Source organism: Gossypium arboreum, chromosome 6 (assembly GCF_025698485.1).
Source record: "Gossypium arboreum isolate Shixiya-1 chromosome 6, ASM2569848v2, whole genome shotgun sequence".
NCBI classification, from domain to species: Eukaryota; Viridiplantae; Streptophyta; class Magnoliopsida; order Malvales; family Malvaceae; genus Gossypium; species Gossypium arboreum.
The window spans coordinates 109,869,258-109,886,321 of NC_069075.1; the positions used below are offsets into that span (position 1 = coordinate 109,869,258).

The window sequence follows — 17,064 nt, forward strand, 5'->3', positions numbered from 1 at the left end:
TCGGATAGCGTTGAGATGGGGAACTAAGGACAATTTTTTGTCGTTGAAATGTACAAAAATTTATTCAGTATTGAGTAGGAGAATCAATCTATGTCTTGGGAGATGATTTGGAATTAAAATCACCATAGCTTGTATGGGTTTTTATTTGGCTCTCTTGGCAGAACAAACTATTAACCAATGGAGAGCATGTTAGGTGTCAAATGACGGACGAGATCCATTGCCTTATATGTGATTGTGCATTCGAATTTGCCATTCATGCCATTCAAGATTGCACTTTTCCTAAAGTCGTTTGACTTTCCATTATTCCAAATATAATTAGGGAGTCTGTCACACCCGAATCTCCTAAGGACCCAAACTCAAAGAAGAAATAGGGAGTCGATTGTATAGAAATAGAAATTTGCGGGCTCTAATGAGATATTTAGAAGTTTAAGTAGCTAGTTGGAAATGATTAGATTCCAATCCTGGTTTAGTTAGATTGAAAACGACTGGTTTCATGGTTAGAGACAAAATGATTAGGATTGAGTAGTGGTATTAGTCTGTAGAGGTCGTGCCAAAGGAGTATATATGTAGGTGTGTGTGGGAAATAGAATTCTTCTTAATTCTATTTACCATTTTTTCTCTCTAAAGTATGGTTTTCTTTAATCATTCCGAAGAAGAAGAGGATGTAGTTCAAGGAAGCTCTGCATGTTGTAGCTTTTGTATGATTTGAAGTCCGGAAGTAGAGAAATTGAGGAACTAGCAAGTTTCATTATCCATCTGAACTAGTGGATTAAAAGAATGAGTAGAATAAGGATTTTCAAAGTTTTTTTATAATTATGGATTCTTGGTTTTAAGGTTTGAATGCCTTCGAGTTAACCAATAAGCTGTTGTTATGGTTAGTTGTCAAAAAAAAGGAGGCTTTGGCGTTTGGACAAGCTAAACTGTCAAGAATAAGAAAGCGAGGTGAGTTTTTGTACCTTACCTTTAAGATGATAGATGATGTTATGTAACTTGCATGTATCATGTTAATGATGTACTAAGATACCTTCAAGATGATAGATGATGTTATGTGACTTGCATGAATCACGTTAATGATGTACTAAGGTTGCTTAAGTTATGGTATGTATATGCTTGAAGAAAAAGTAGTCTATGTGTGTGCACAATACTATGTAAGCTCTTGTTAATTGACTGGTGGTTGTTTTATGGTAGATAGTTGATGATAGGTAAACTAGCGTGATGTATGTTTAATGATAAAGTGTATGATATGTTTGAGTAATATATGCGTACTATGGAGCGAAATTATCGACAGGTTAGATGAAGTTAGGATTGAGAAAGGGTGAACCTATATACTACTATACAGTGTTGCTAGATGTAAACCGTGATATGCGAAGCTCTGGGCCTTGTGGATGAGACACTATGGTGTTCAAGCATCAAGGTAGAATTGGTGAATAAGAGGTATGGACGAATGAATAGGGAAATAGAATTACATTAAGATACCACCATACGAGGTTTTTGAGTGAAAAACATAATGTTTGAAGCTCTGAGCCTTGCAAAGGGGACGTGTAACGCCCCAATTTTCGGGAATTCTGTGAATGTTGACAAAATTTCATGCTTTGATTTTGTCATTTGTGAGTGAAATTATGAAATAGGACCTATGTGAAAATGTTTAAAAATGCGATAGGCTAAATTGAAGTGGCCAAATAAATAGGAGTGCAAAATAGGAGGATTTGCATGATAAACCTCCCATTTTACATGAAGTGGCCATCCATCATGTTGTTGTAGACAAAATGTGCACTTGATATCCATAATTTATGGTACAAATTGATACAAATTGATAATAGGTTAGGTAAATATTCCATGATAATAGGTTAGGTAAATGTTCCATGATAATGGGTTAGGTAAATGTTTCATGATAATGGGTTAGGTAAATGTTTCATGATAAGAATTTCATGTCTTTTGTATTAAAGAATTAAATGGATGAAATATGAAGTTTTATTAAAAGAAAAAGGGGTGAAAAGAACAAAGTTTTGTCCATATTTGTTCATCATAGCTGAAAGTTAGAGAAGAGAAAGGAGAGGAGAAAGCTCTTGAGTATTCGGTCATTAGGAGGAGGAAAATTGAAGGTAAGTTCTTGGTACCTTACTTTTATTTTGAGGTTCATGAGTTCTTCTTGATTCTACCTTAACTCTTGAAGTATATTTTGATTTTTGGTTGTGTTGTGAGCATTTGGTCATGAAGGAAATGGTTGTTGTTTCATGTTCTTTTGATGAAAAATGGAAGATATGTGAAGTTGAGCCAAACAAATGAGCATGCATGTGCCTTAGATGCTAAAGGGAAATCGGCTAACATGTTGTGCTTTAAAATGATGAAATGGAGATTATGCTTAAGTAAAATCATAGATATGTGATGATTGATTGGTGATATACATGTTTAAATAACAAGCATGCAAGTTAGGTGTGAAAGAGTGATTTGGTAATAAATCTGCTTGAGACAGCAGCAGTAACTTGACTTTGGAAAATCACCATAAATTGTGGGAGATGAATTAGAAGCTGAATAAATTATGTAATTAAATATTAATGAGTCTAGTTTCAAATGAAATAAACTAGAACATATTTTGAATTCTGTACAATGAGAAATTTGATTCGTAATGAAGAGTGGTCAGATTAGTCAAACAGTGAAACATGGGAAACTTTGAGAAAAATCTGGTATTTATTGGCTAAACCAAAAATTCTGAAAATTTTATGGATAGAAGATATATGAGTCTATTTTCAGGGAAAATTAACAGCACTTGATTTGGAGTTTCGTACCTCCAGTTATAAATGATTTAGTGACTGTTGCTCAGGAAGATAGCTTGCAGTGAAATTATGATTATGTGGTAAATATTGACAAAAATTTGTTAATGAGTTGCTTATTAATTTCTTATAAGCTCACTATGATCTGTAGGTGTGGTTGGCCGAATATTGTAAGGGGTTAATATGTAGTTTGTATTTGAATAGTTAGATTAACGTGTTAGTAATCCAATTGTAGGCGGTTCGTGTGTGGATCTCGTCAACATATCATCGCAAACAGGTGTGTAACTAACACCCTCTTTCTTAGTCTAGATCGGCAAAAGTCGAAATGTCGAAATGCTGAAAACCGGTATTTTGTAGATTTGCGAGTGTGTGAATGCTCGTGAGGTAAATCGATTAATGTTTTTGGTAAGCTGCAATGTTTGGATTGCAAAGTGCATGATTTCTGTGCCCCCGATATTTTTGGGCTTAATGGGCCAAAATTGGAATGATGGGCCATCGGGCCCAATTCGAAGAAACCTCAGTAGTGATTACATTAGTACGTGAAAGGTAGGAATATGCATGAAAACCCTAAAATGGATAAATTACTGAAATACCTTTAAAAGTGGAAATTTTACGTTTTACCCCGGAGATAAATTACCAAATACCCCTAGGGTTAAATTGACCTAAATGCATGTTTGATGTTGTTATTTCTTGCATGACATGTTGTTATTATCTGATGCATGGGACTGGGATATTGACGGAGGAAGTACTGAAAGTGGCTTGTCCACGTACTGGAGGCTTTGCCTCAATTTACTGTTAACTGAGCAGCAAGGCTGCAACTGTGGAGTGTTGGGCTGGGTGGGTTGAGCTATTCCCCACATGGAGTGTATGGCTGGTACGGGTGGAGTGTAGTGGTTGGTGGGTTGAGTAGTCTCCCCAAATGGGCTTGCATATGTTTACTGATGTTGCATGTATTTTGAAATGGGCCTATGGGCCATACTGTTATCTGAATAAGGGGCTAAGGCCCAGTTTATTGTAATCTGAAAAGGGCTCTGGCCCAGTACCACTGTTACTTGAATGGGCTTAGGCCCAATAGGCTTGAGCTGACTTGGGCTTTGAATGGGTTTTCCTTACACATCGAGTTTCCCAAACTCACCCTTCTTTAACCTTGCAGGTGAGTCTTGATGTGGGTGACTTGGAGCCGGAGGGGATTCAGAGTGGCCATTGTGAACACTTTTGGGTTTGAAAAAGAGACTGGTTTTCTTAAGTTATTTTTAATTACTATTTAAGTTTTGGGTTGTAATAAGGCCATTTTAACTTTATTTTCTTCTTTGATTTTCTGAGATTATATTATTTTAAACAACTTTAAATTGATGGATAATAATAATTCAAATGGGCTAGACTTAGGGCACGATTTCAAAACGATATTTTTTAAATAACACGATGACACGAATATTCAATTTACTAAAGATAACCACTCAAAGAAATTTCAACTTGTTATAACCAAGTGTGGCAATGGATGTGGACATGTCTAGGATTGGATCCAATCGAGAGCTTGGTACTTAAGCGACCTTCATGGTGACCTCCTCTCGTTATGGATACCTACCGGTGCCCGACTTCCATTCACTTGGTTAGTTTGACAAAATTCGCTTTTTTTAAAACACGAAAAGGGAACACGGGTTTTTGACTTCAAAGTGGCATGTCGAATTCGGCCTTAACGTCTGGGCCGGGTTTGGGGTGCTACATTTAGTGGTATCAGAGCCTAGGTTACAACAACTCGGATGTGGATCGAGTCCAAAAAAGGTTTTCAAAACTTTATGCTAAAAAAAGGGTATTTTTGGAAAAATCTGACTTTTGAAAATTTCCTATTTAAAGGAGATAATCTCCAAACTTGTTTTTTTTAAAACAAATGTTTGGAAAATGGATTTCAAAAAGTCTAAATCTTTTGAGTTTATCTGAAAACTGATGAGGTGGCACACTGAATCCCCGGCACCAAGGCTGTAAGTACTATTCTGTTTTATGTACTGAATTGTACTGTGTTAGTACTAAACCTTAGAGATAGTACTATAGATAATAGAGCGTAAAGGCTACGAAACTGAGACTGTAGGGTAAACTAAGCCCTAGGAAACTGAGACAGTAGCTAAATTATGGTTACGCGAGAACAACCCTGAAACCTTATCTGTTCATAAGATATTCTGTAATAAACAGTGGAAACAGTAAACTAACTGCATAAAATTCGTAATCAGATAAATCGATATGAGTACGAGAGCTACTCGGGGAAGAGGCCATGGTCGAGGCCGTGGTCGAGGCCGTGGTCGAGGCCCAGGTAGTACTCAAGCCGGATCTTCGTCTTCTGAACACATACTCGCTGGAGTAGCACGACCACCACCGGTGGATGAGAATGGGCCGTATGATCGGGCATGGGGATGACGCTCGTCCCGTGCCATGTTAAGAGTTTTGGAAAGGGTGGTGGAGCTAATATCGGCCCATGAATAGGGGTCCATTTCGGCGACTCGCCAACGAGTGAAGTTTTAGGGTGTATCTGGAGTAGCCCCAAATGTGGTCGAATCTTGGTGGAAGCCACGGAGCGATTATGGATGACTTGACCGCCAAGAGAGCAAAAGTTAAAAGGAGCGATATCCTTACTACGGGATGAGGCGTGTCGGTGGTGGATCATTGTGAGAGAGGTACCCAGTGAGAGGGTAACACAGGAGTTGTTTAAGCATCCTTCAAGGCGAAGTATGTCTGAGCTAGCTATGTGGATCTTGTGAAGGAAGGAATTCTGAACTCGACCTGTGGTGCTAAGACCGTTGCTGAATATGAGGTAGAGTTTCTGTGATTAAACCGGTATGCTAATGGTATTGTCTCTACCGAATACGAGCGCAGTGTTCGCTTTGAGGATGGCCTCAGGGATGAGCTAAGGGTGCTCATAGCTCCGCAAAGAGAGCGCGATTTTGATGTACTGGTAGAAAAGGCTAAGATAGCCGAAGAGGTGAAGCAAGCTGAACGAAGGAACTGTGACAGGGATCGAAATCGGTTCAGGAGAGATGCTGAACCAACTGGTGCTGCAAACCGGAATGTTAAGAGAGCTAGGATGGAAGAACCAGTTCGAGCGGTTCCGGTGAATACTGTTAGACCACAAGCTTGTGGAGATTGTGGTAGAATGCATCTGGGGGAATATTGGAAATGTTCTGGGGCTTGTCTTCGTTGTGGATCAAAGGAACATAAGATCAGGGATTGTCCTAAGAGGCCAGCTCAGGCTCAAGTGGTTGAACAAAGGGCTATGCAACCCGTGCAAACAGCGCGAGGTGGACCATCGCCGTCGAGAGGTCATGGCCGAGGTCGCGGTGGCAATGGCCATGGACGTGGGGCACCTGGCAAGGGTACTATTAACACTGAGGCTCGTCAGCCAACTTTGGTATATGCTGTTCGTCGCCGCGAGGAGGGTGACGCACCTGACGTCATAACTGGTACGTTTTTTATTTCTAGCATGCCGTATACTGCCTTGGTGGATGTTGGATCTACTCATTCCTATGTTGCATGTGCCATATCTGGGTCGTTGGGTGTGCACTCTGAGGAGATTGTGAGTGGGGTATCTGTACTAAGTCCTTTGGGTCACTCGGTTAGGGTAGACAAACTGTATAGGGATGTACCCTTAGAAACTCAAAGTAAGATTTTCCCTGGAGATCTGATGGAGTTACCATTCGGAGAGTTTGATCTCATTTTGGGAATGGACTGGCTTGTTAAGCATAACGCGACTCTGGATTGTACCGCTAAACGAATGGTGTTAAGGACCACAAAGGATGAGGAGGTTATAGTGATAGGTGAGCGAAGGGATTATTTGTCCAATGTGGTGTCGGCTTTAAGAGCCGAAAAGTGGATTCAGAAAGGTTGTGAGGTCTATTTGGCATTTGTAAGTCAGTCAGAAGAGGAGGGACTGACAGTGGATAAGGTTAGGACCGTAAAGGAGTTCCAAGATGTTTTTCCGGAGGAGCTTCCAGGATTACCTCCGAACCGAGAAGTTGAGTTTGGAATAGATTTGTTGCCTGGAACGGCGCCTGTGTCCATCGCACCGTATAGGATGGCACCGAAGGAGTTAGTGGAGTTAAAGGCTCAAATTTAAGAGTTGTTGGATAAGGGCTTCATTAGGCCAAGCTTGTCTCCATGGGGAGCACCGGTGCTATTTGTGAAGAAAAAAGACGGGACAATGCGTATGTGCATCGATTACCGCCAGTTGAACAAACTGACGATAAAGAACAAATACCCTCTGCCAAGGATTGATGATTTATTTGACCAACTTAGAGGAGCTTCGGTATTTTCCAAGATTGACCTTCGATCTGGATACCATCAGTTAAGGGTAAAGGAAGTGGATATTCATAAGACAGCATTTAGGACTCGATATGGTCATTACGAGTTCCTGGTTATGCCGTTTGGGTTGACGAACGCACCTGCCGCTTTCATGGATCTAATGAATCGAGTGTTCCAACCTTATTTGGACCGATTCGTGGTAGTTTTCATCGATGATATTCTGGTATACTCGGAAACCGAGGAGAAATATGAGGAGCATCTACGTATTGTCTTTGCAAGTCTTTGAGAGAGAAAGAAGCGTATGCAAAGTTTAGTAAGTGTGAATTTTGGTTGCGAGAAGTGGCTTTTCTAGGTCATGTGGTTTCTGCTGAAGGAATTAGAGTGGATCCTCAAAAAATTGAGGCAGTTCTGGGATGGAAGCCACCAAAATCAGTATCGGAAATTCGGAGTTTTCTGGGTTTGGCAGGCTATTACCGAAGGTTCGAGAAGGATTTTCTCGATTCTTTGCACCATTGACGAAACTATTAAGGAAAGGGGTAGCATTTGTCTGGACTGAGAGTCAGCAAAAAGCTTTTGACCATTTGAAAAAGGTATTGACTAAAGCACCAGTGTTGATTCAACCGGAGTCTAGGAAGGACTTCACTGTGTACAGCGATGCGTCACATGTGGGGTTAGGATGTGTACTGATGCAAGAGGGTAAGGTGGTCGCTTATGCTTCCCGACAGCTTAAGTCTCATGAAGCGAACTACCCTACGCATGACTTAGAGTTAGCAGCAGTGATATTCGCGTTGAAAATCTGGAGACATTATTTATATGGAGAAAAGTGTATCATATACACGGATCATAAGAGCCTAAAGTATCTGTTAACTCAGAAGGAGTTAAACCTTAGGCAACGAAGATGGGTAGAGTTGCTTAAGGATTACGACTGTTCGATTGAGTACCACCCAGGTAAGGCTAACGTGGTGGCTGATGCGTTGAGTCGAAGGGTTGTTTCTGATTTGAGAGCCTTGTTTGCACGTTTGAGTCTGTTTGATGATGGAAGTCTGTTAGCAGAATTGCAAGTGAGGCCTATTTGGACTGAACAAATTAAAGAAAAACAGTTGAAGGATAACTCGTTGATTCTTGGTTTGACAAGTTGAGAAGGGTGAGAATGAGGATTTTGGACTGAATACTGAAGGAGTTTTATGCTTCCGAGGAAGAATTTGTGTTCCGAAGGACTCTGACTTGAGACAGTCAATATTGAAGGAAGCTCATGGAGGACTTTGTGCCATGCATCCTGGAGGGAATAAGTTGTATCACGACTTGCGAGAAGCTGTCTTGGTGGCACGGGCTTAAACGAGAAGTGTGAGTTCGTGGGAAATGTCGACATGCCGCAAGTGAAAGTGAACATCAATTTCCTTCGGATTATCGCAACCGGTGAAAATTCCATTGTGGAAGTGGGAGAGAGTCACTATGGACTTTGTGAGTGGGCTACCTTTGACACCCACCAAGAAAGATTCGTGTGGGTAGTGGTGGATGAGTTAACAAAATCGCCCATTTCATACCAACTCATCTTGATTACTCCCCGCAAAAGTTGGCTAGGTTGTATGTGGCAGAGATAGTACGACTACATGGAGTGCCAGTGTCAATTATTTCCGACCGAGACCCTAGGTTTACATCTCGATTCTGGAAGAAGTTGCAGGAGGCATTGGGTACACGTTTGGATTTCATCGCCTTTCACCCACGCATGATGGACAATCGGAGAGGGTTATTGATTTTGGAGGATATGTTAAGGGGTTGTATCATCGATTTTCGTGGGAGTTGGGAGGACTACTTGCCATTGGCGGAGTTTGCATACAATAACAATGCCAAGCAAGTATTCAGATGGCTCCATATGAGGCACTTTATGGGCGGAGATGTCGACGCCCACGTGTTGGACGAGTTGGGTGAACGACAAGTGCTTGGACCGAGTTGGTGGTAGATCTGAAAGTAAGGTTAAGTTGATAAGAGATCGATTAAAGAGGCATCGATAGATGTAAGTCGATGCGGACCTAAAGCGCAAAGAGATAGAGTTCGCGGTTGGGGATATGGTTTTCTTAAAGGTTTCACCTTGGAAGAAGATCTTGAGATTCGCAAGAAAGGCAAATTGAGTCCATGGTTTATAGGGCCTTATTGAGTTCTTAAATGGGTAGGGCCGTGAGCGTATCGCTTAGAGTTACCACGAGTTAGAGAATCCATGACGTTTTCATGTGTCTATGTTAAGACGATATCGATCGGATCCCTCACATGTTGTGCCGATGGAGGAGATTGAAGTAAGGACTGATTTGACCTTTGAGGAAGAACCCATACAAATTTTAGATCGAGAGGTTAAAGTTCTAAGAAGGAAGTCGGTTCCGTTGGTAAAAGTACTGTGGCGAAATCATGGGAGGGAAGAAGCTACTTGGGAGCCAGAACAGACGATGCAACAGCAATACCCTCATCTGTTTGGATTAGGTAAATTTCGAGGACGAAATTTCTTTAAGGAGGGTAGAGTTGTAACGCCCCAATTTTCGGGAATTCTGTGAATGTTGACAAAATTTCATGCTTTGATTTTGTCATTTGTGAGTGAAATTATGAAATAGGACCTATGTGAAAATGTTTGAAAATGCGATAGGCTAAATTGAAGTGGCCAAATAAATAGGAGTGTAAAATAGGAGGCTTTGCATGATAAACCTCCCATTTTACAGGAAGTGGCCAGCCATCATGTTGTTGTAGACAAAATGTGCACTTGATATCCATAATTTATGGTACAAATTGATACAAATTGATAATAGGTTAGGTAAATATTCCATGATAATAGGTTAGGTAAATGTTCCATGATAATGGGTTAGGTAAATGTTTCATGATAATGGGTTAGGTAAATGTTTCATGATAAGAATTTCATGTCTTTTGTATTAAAGAATTAAATGGATGAAATATGAAGTTTTATTAAAAGAAAAAGGGGTGAAAAGAACAAAGTTTTGTCCATATTTGTTCATCATAGCTGAAAGTTAGAGAAGAGAAAGGAGAGGAGAAAGCTCTTGAGTATTCGGTCATTAGGAGGAGGAAAATTGAAGGTAAGTTCTTGGTACCTTGCTTTTATTTTGAGGTTCATGAGTTCTTCTTGATTCTACCTTAACTCTTAAAGTATATTTTGATTTTTGGTTGTGTTGTGAGCATTTGGTCATGAAGGAAATGGTTGTTGTTTCATGTTCTTTTGATGAAAAATGGAAGATATGTGAAGTTGAGCCAAACAAATGAGCATGCATGTGCCTTAGATGCTAAAGGGAAATCGGCTAACATGTTGTGCTTTAAAATGATGAAATGGAGATTATGCTTAAGTAAAATCATAGATATGTGATGATTGATTGGTGATATACATGTTTAAATAACAAGCATGCAAGTTAGGTGTGAAAGAGTGATTTGGTAATAAATCTGCTTGAGACAGCAGCAGTAACTTGACTTTGGAAAATCACCATAAATTGTGGGAGATGAATTAGAAGCTGAATAAATTATGTAATTAAAGCTTAATGAGTCTAGTTTCAAATGAAATAAACTAGAACATATTTTGAATTCTGTACAATGAGAAATTTGATTCGTAATGAAGAGTGGTCAGATTAGTCAAACAGTGAAACATGGGAAACTTTGAGAAAAATCTGGTATTTATTGGCTAAACCAAAAATTCTGAAAATTTTATGGATAGAATATATATGAGTCTATTTTCAGAGAAAATTAACGGCACTTGATTTGGAGTTTCGTAGCTCCAGTTATAAATGATTTAGTGACTGTTGCTCAGGAAGACAGCTTGCAGTGAAAGTGGTAAACATTGACAAAAATTTGTTAATGAGTTGCTTATTAATTTCTTATAAGCTCACTATGATCTGTAGGTGTGGTTGGTCGAATATTGTAAGGGGTTAATATGTAGTTTGTATTTGAATAGTTAGATTAACGTGTTAGTAATCCAATTGTAGGCGGTTCGTGTGTAGGTCTCGTCAACATATCGTCGGGTGTGTAACTAACACCCTTTTTTTAGTCTAGATCGGCAAAAGTCGAAAAGCCGAAATGCCGAAAACCGGTATTTTGTAGATTTGCGAAAAGCGAATGCTCGTGAGGTAAATCGATTAATGTTTTTGGTAAGCTGCAATGTTTGGACCGCAAAGTGCATGATTTACGTGCCTCGATATTTTTGGGCTTAATGGGCCATAATTGGAATGATGGGCCAACGGCCCAATTCGGTAAGAACCCTCGGTAGTGATTTCGTTAGTACGTGAAAGGTAGGAATATGCATGAAAACCCTAAAATGGATAAATTACTGAAATACCTTTAAAAGTGGAAATTTTACGCTTTACCCCAGGAGATAAATTACCAAATACCCCTAGGGTTAAATTGACCTAAATGCATGTTTGACTATTGTTATTTATCGCATGCAATGTTGTTATTATCGATGCATGGATTTGGGATATTGACGGAGGAAGTACTGAAAGTGGCTTGTCCACGATCTTGGAGGCTTTGCCTCAATTTATGATAATTGAGCGCAAGGTCAAGCAAGCTGTGGAGTGTTAATTTGGGTGGGTTGAGCTATTCCCACATGGAGTGTATGGTGGTAGGGGTGGAGTGTAGTGGTTGGTGGGTTGAGTAGTCTTCCCAAATGGGCTTGCATATGTTTATTGATGTTGCATGTATTTTGAAATGGGCCTATGGGCCATCTTATTATCTGAATAAGGGCTAAGGCCCGCTTTATTGTAATCTGAAAAGGGCTCGCCCAAGACCACTGTTACTTGAATGGGCTTAGGCCCAATGGGCTCAGTGACTTGGGCTTTGAATGGGTTTTCCTTACACTGAGTTTCCCAAAACTCACCCTTCTTTAACCTTGCAGGTGAGTCTTGATGTGGGTGACTTGGAGCCGAGGGGATTCAGAGTGGCTATTGTGAACACTTTTGGGTTTGAAAAAGAGACCGGTTTTCTTAAGTTATTTTTAATTACTATTTAAGTTTTGGGTTGTAATAAGGCCATTTTAACTTTATTTTCTTCTTTGATTTTCTGAGATTATATTATTTTAAACAACTTTAAATTGATGGATAATAATAATTCAAATGGGCTAGACTTAGGGCACGTTTCAAAACGATATTTTTTAAATAACACGATGACACGAATATTCAATTTACCAAAGATAACCACTCAAAGAAATTTCAACTTGTTATAACCAAGTGTGGCAATGGATGTGGACATGTCTAGGATTGGATCCCATCGGAGAGCTTGGTACTTAAGCAGCCTTCATGGCTGACCTCCTCTGTTATGGATACCTACCTGGTGCCCAGCTTCCATTCACTTGGTTAGTTTGACAAAATTTGGCTATTTTTTAAAACACTAAAAAGGGAACACGGGTTTTTGACTTCAAAGTGGCATGTCGGATTCGGCCTTAACGTCTGGGCCGGGTTTGGGGTGCTACAGGACGCTTTGGTGTTTGAACATCAAGCTTGAATAAGAAATGGAAGTATATCAACTGGTCTTTTAGGGTGACACCGTGACAGTGATAATCAGGTTCCATATAGCAACACTGCAACGACGACCAGCAGGCTCTATGGGGCGACACTGAGATGATGCTAAGGTCTTTTAGGGCGACAACTCAAAAAGGTATAAAGTGTAAGACCATAGCTCAACTATCATAACGCCGTTAACCCGATCCGATTCACTGGATCTGAATCTTGGGTGTTACCACACGAATATAGACATAAGTTTAAATTATTATCACAAACCACGATTATTTACAAATTCGATTGGTCACATAAACAACAATGACATAAACAAAGACAAGTAGAGTAATTTAATTACAAAAGTTATCATCTAATATCATAACTTATTACATCTATTCTAAGTATAGACTTCTATGTAGCACTACTGATTTTTAATAAGCCATCGAGCTTGCTCTGCATGCATAAAAACCTGATGCGCCGTTCCATTAGCGTGGTTCTAGCATCATCCCTCTTGACACAGACTCTTATCCACAAACTTGAAACATAACATGAAACAAAAATAAGTTCTCAAGAACTTAGTGAGAAAAATACACATTTTCCATTAGTTGATACTTGAATAAGAAAGTTGATGATTCATTATAATGATCTTGTTGTTCTTAGACTCTTGATCATACTTTTGGTTAGTACTTTCCAATCTTAGACCTTTACATATAAGTTAACTACCTTGCCTTGATCTATACCCATTTCCATTCCTCAATTGTTGACTTCAAACCTTCACTTATATCCTTCAAGCTTAACATTAATATATCTATGCCAATTTCTTTCAAAGACCAATGCAACCAGAATATCATTTGATACGCGTACTTAACCTAGAATCATCGTACAATTACTCTTTATAACGAGCACATACTATAACAACATGGAAGTCAGTGGTTTCAAAAAGTGTGGTTTCATAACCTTGATTCCTTATATGATACTCGTAAAAGTTTTTATTAAATATTTACAGAGTAATGTTAAGGGCGAATTAAATTTTGATTGGGTAATTGTATCAAATTGGGGCTTATTTAGCGTACACGGACTAAATAGCTAAGGGACTTAAAAACAATTATACCTTTGTTTTTAATTGTAATGGACAATAAAGAGATATATAATTTATATATAAGTTATATATGTTATATTAGTATTAATATATGTTAAATAAAATCATATTAAAATAAAATAAATAATGAATATTTTGTAAGTGGATAGTAAGAAAAGTCATTTATCTTTTTATTTTTCTTCATTTCGAAACCAAGGTGAAAGGGGAAAAAGCACACACGGCCTGGCCACACGACTATGTGACTTCTATTTTAAAATTTTTCTTCATTTTTTTTTATTTCAAACTAGTCCCTGATTATTTTCAAATTAATTTTTAGGTTCTGTAAGCTCGATATAAAGCCCGTATTTACATATATGCTATGAATGATGATTTAATTTGAATAATGATGATTTAATTTGAATATTTTATATTTAAAGTAATATTTGAATGGTTTATGTTGATATTTGACTTGTTAAATGTTGTAATATTCCGGAACCCTAAATTTGGCGACGGAGATGGGTTAGGGGTGTTACATTTAGTGGTACCAGAGCTATAGGTTTGGTCGATTCTTAGACTAAATCAAGCTCAGAATCGAGTGTAGAGGTAAATGCCAAAGTTGAGTCTAGTCAGAGTCGAGGTTGGGATGCTAGAATTAGTTGTTTTTGTTTTATAGATAAAAGATGTTGGGAGAATCAAATAATTAGGTTAATAAAAAGATTCATATTTGTGATAATTCTAATGAAAATTTAAACAGAGTTGATTTGGTGACATCGAGTGTTCATTCAATTAGTGCTCAACAACCTAACGCTGATAGAGGTAATAGCGAGGGCCAAGGTGATTCGAATTTACTTTGTGCTATAGTTGAAACTCTTCAAAGAGTAGCAGGAGTTACTCCTGTCATTGTACCTGTACCTATTGTTTGACGAGCTCTGATTAAGGATTTATAGAGATACGGTGCTACTGAGTTATTGGGTTTGAAAGGGGTTGATCCTCCAACTGCCGAAGTTTGGTAGGAATCAACTCGACTAAACGTGTTTTGCAACAACTTGAGTGCAGCCCCGAGAATGTGTAATTTATGTTGCTTCTTTACTGCAAGGAGAAGAGTATATGTGGTGGTAGACGGTAACATGCTATGTACCTGGCCGACTGACAATTATATCTTGAGGATAGGAAACAAGAATTTTTGCTATTGAAACCGAGTGAAATGCCAATGGCTGATTACGAACGTGAGTTTTCGCTACTTAGTAAATATGTTACAGAATTTCTGTTGTCTGAAGCTAAAAGCCGTAAATGATTTCTACATGGTTTTTTGTGATGAACTCAGAGTATAGCTTCTATCATATCGAATTTTAGAGTTTGCCAATTTAGTCGAGCGAGCAAAAATGGTGGAGCAAGCTTTGGGTCTCGATAAAAAGATTGAGACTACACGAGCTGCTGGAAAACAAGTGGGAACTGTTAGTTTGCATCCACAATCAAAGGAAACTAAATATTCTCGTGGTAATTGGAAATTGACTATTAAGTCCGATAGATTTGATAGAAATTGAGATCGGCAACCAACTATGTTTGCGGGCAGTGTGTGAGTTCTGTCTCGAGATGTTGAGATACTGAATTACGAGCACTTTGGGAAGAAACATCAAAGTGAATGTTGGAAATTGACTTGAGCCTATTTTCGTTGTGGATCGTTGGAGCATTTTGCTTAAGAGTGCTTGAGAAGTGATAATGTTACTCATGTCACTACTCAGAAATCTGCACCTACAACTAGGGGTAGTGGAATTAGTCGTGGTGGTTTTGTTTCTAGAAGTGGTGCAAGAAAAGGGAATGATGCAGTTACTCATCAGTTAGAGGCCAGAGCACCGACACGAGCATACATTGTACAGACTTACGATGAGGGTGACACCGATTTTGTAGCAGGTATCTTTTTATTATATTCTGCACTTGTTTTTACTTTGAGAAACCCTGAATCTTCACAATTTTATGTTAATTCTGAATTAGTCAAATTGGGAAGTTTAAAATCTGATACGTCTAAAGTATCCATGGTTGTGTTAAGTCCTTTGGGATAGTCAGTGTTAGTCAATCGAGTATGTAGGCAGTGTCAACTAGAAATTCAAAACATATCTTTTCCTTTTGATTTGTATTATGCCATTCAACGATTTTGATTTGATTTTGGGTATGGATTGGCTCACTGAGCATGGAGTGATTTTGGATTGTCGTAAAAAGAAATGGCTTAGTGTATTGATGGCAGTTTGATTGAGGTGAATAATGTCTAAACGAGTGGTTCAACTCGTATCATTTCAGTTGTTTGAGCTAATAAACTCCTCAATCAAGGCTGTGAAGCTTTTCTGGCAAATGTCATTAACTCAAATGCTAGTGATAGTCAAATCAACAATATTCAAGTTGTTTGCGAATTCCCTGATGTGTTTCTGAAGGAATTTTTGGGATTACCACCTGATCGAGAGGTTGAGTTTGAGGTGTTTTCTTGTACAGCTTCGGTGTTAATATCCTCTTATCGTATGGCACCAATGTAGAAAAATGGAATTAAAAGTTTAGTTGCAAGCTTTACAGGACCGCGGCTATATATGCCCTAGTATATCGCCTTAGGGAGCTCCAATATTGTTTGTTGAAAAGAAAGATGGTTCGATGCGACTTTGTATAGATTTTCAACAACTAAATAAGTTGACAATCAAGAATTGATATCCTCTACCTCATATCGATGACTTGTTTGATCAGTTGAAATGAGCTTTTCTTTTTCAAGATTAACTTGAAATCAGATTACTATCAATTGAAAGTAAAAGATAGTGACGTGTTTAAAACGGCGTTTCGTACACGTTATGGCCATTATGAGTTCTTGATAATACCTTTCGACTTAACAAATGCTCCGATGGCATTCATGGATCTCGTGAACCATATTTTCTAGCTTGGATCAAATTTTGGTAGTTTTGATCGACAACATTTTGTTCTATTCGAAAACTGAAGTGAAGCACGAACAACATCTCCAAATTGTTTTGCAAGTGTTGCAAGAAAAGCAGCCATACATGAAGCTTAGCAAATGTGAATTCTGGTTATCGGAGGTCGTGTTTTGAGGCATGTTATCTTAGCTAATGGGATTCGAGTTGATCCAAAAAAAATGAAGGCCATTGTTCAATGGAAAGCACCAAGGAATGTGTCAAAAGTTTGCAATTTTCTTGGTTTAGCTGGTTACTATCAAAGATTTGTAAACCTTGTTTTTGAAAATAGCTATGTCGATGACAAAGCTTTTACAAAAGTAGGTCCAATTCATTTGGAACGATCAATACCAAGAAAGTTTTGAGAAATTGAAATAGATGTTGACTGAGGCGCCAGTTCTAACTTTGCCTGCATCGGGGAAAGACTTCGTGTTATATAGTGATGATTCTCTAAATGGTCTAGGTTGCATTTTGATGCAAGAAGGGAAGGTGATTGTGTATGGGTCTTACTAGCT

At 38.7% G+C, this 17,064-nt stretch overlaps 1 long non-coding RNA gene across 1 annotated transcript; it reads left to right on the top strand.

Annotated features, from left to right (window-relative positions):
- The first annotated feature begins 1,955 nt into the window (after positions 1 to 1,955).
- LOC128294157 (uncharacterized) lies at positions 1,956 to 4,113 on the top strand. Its single transcript, XR_008284432.1, has 2 exons — positions 1,956 to 2,102; positions 3,925 to 4,113. It is a non-coding gene; the product is annotated as an uncharacterized LOC128294157 (long non-coding RNA).
- Positions 4,114 to 17,064: the final 12,951 nt, after the last annotated feature.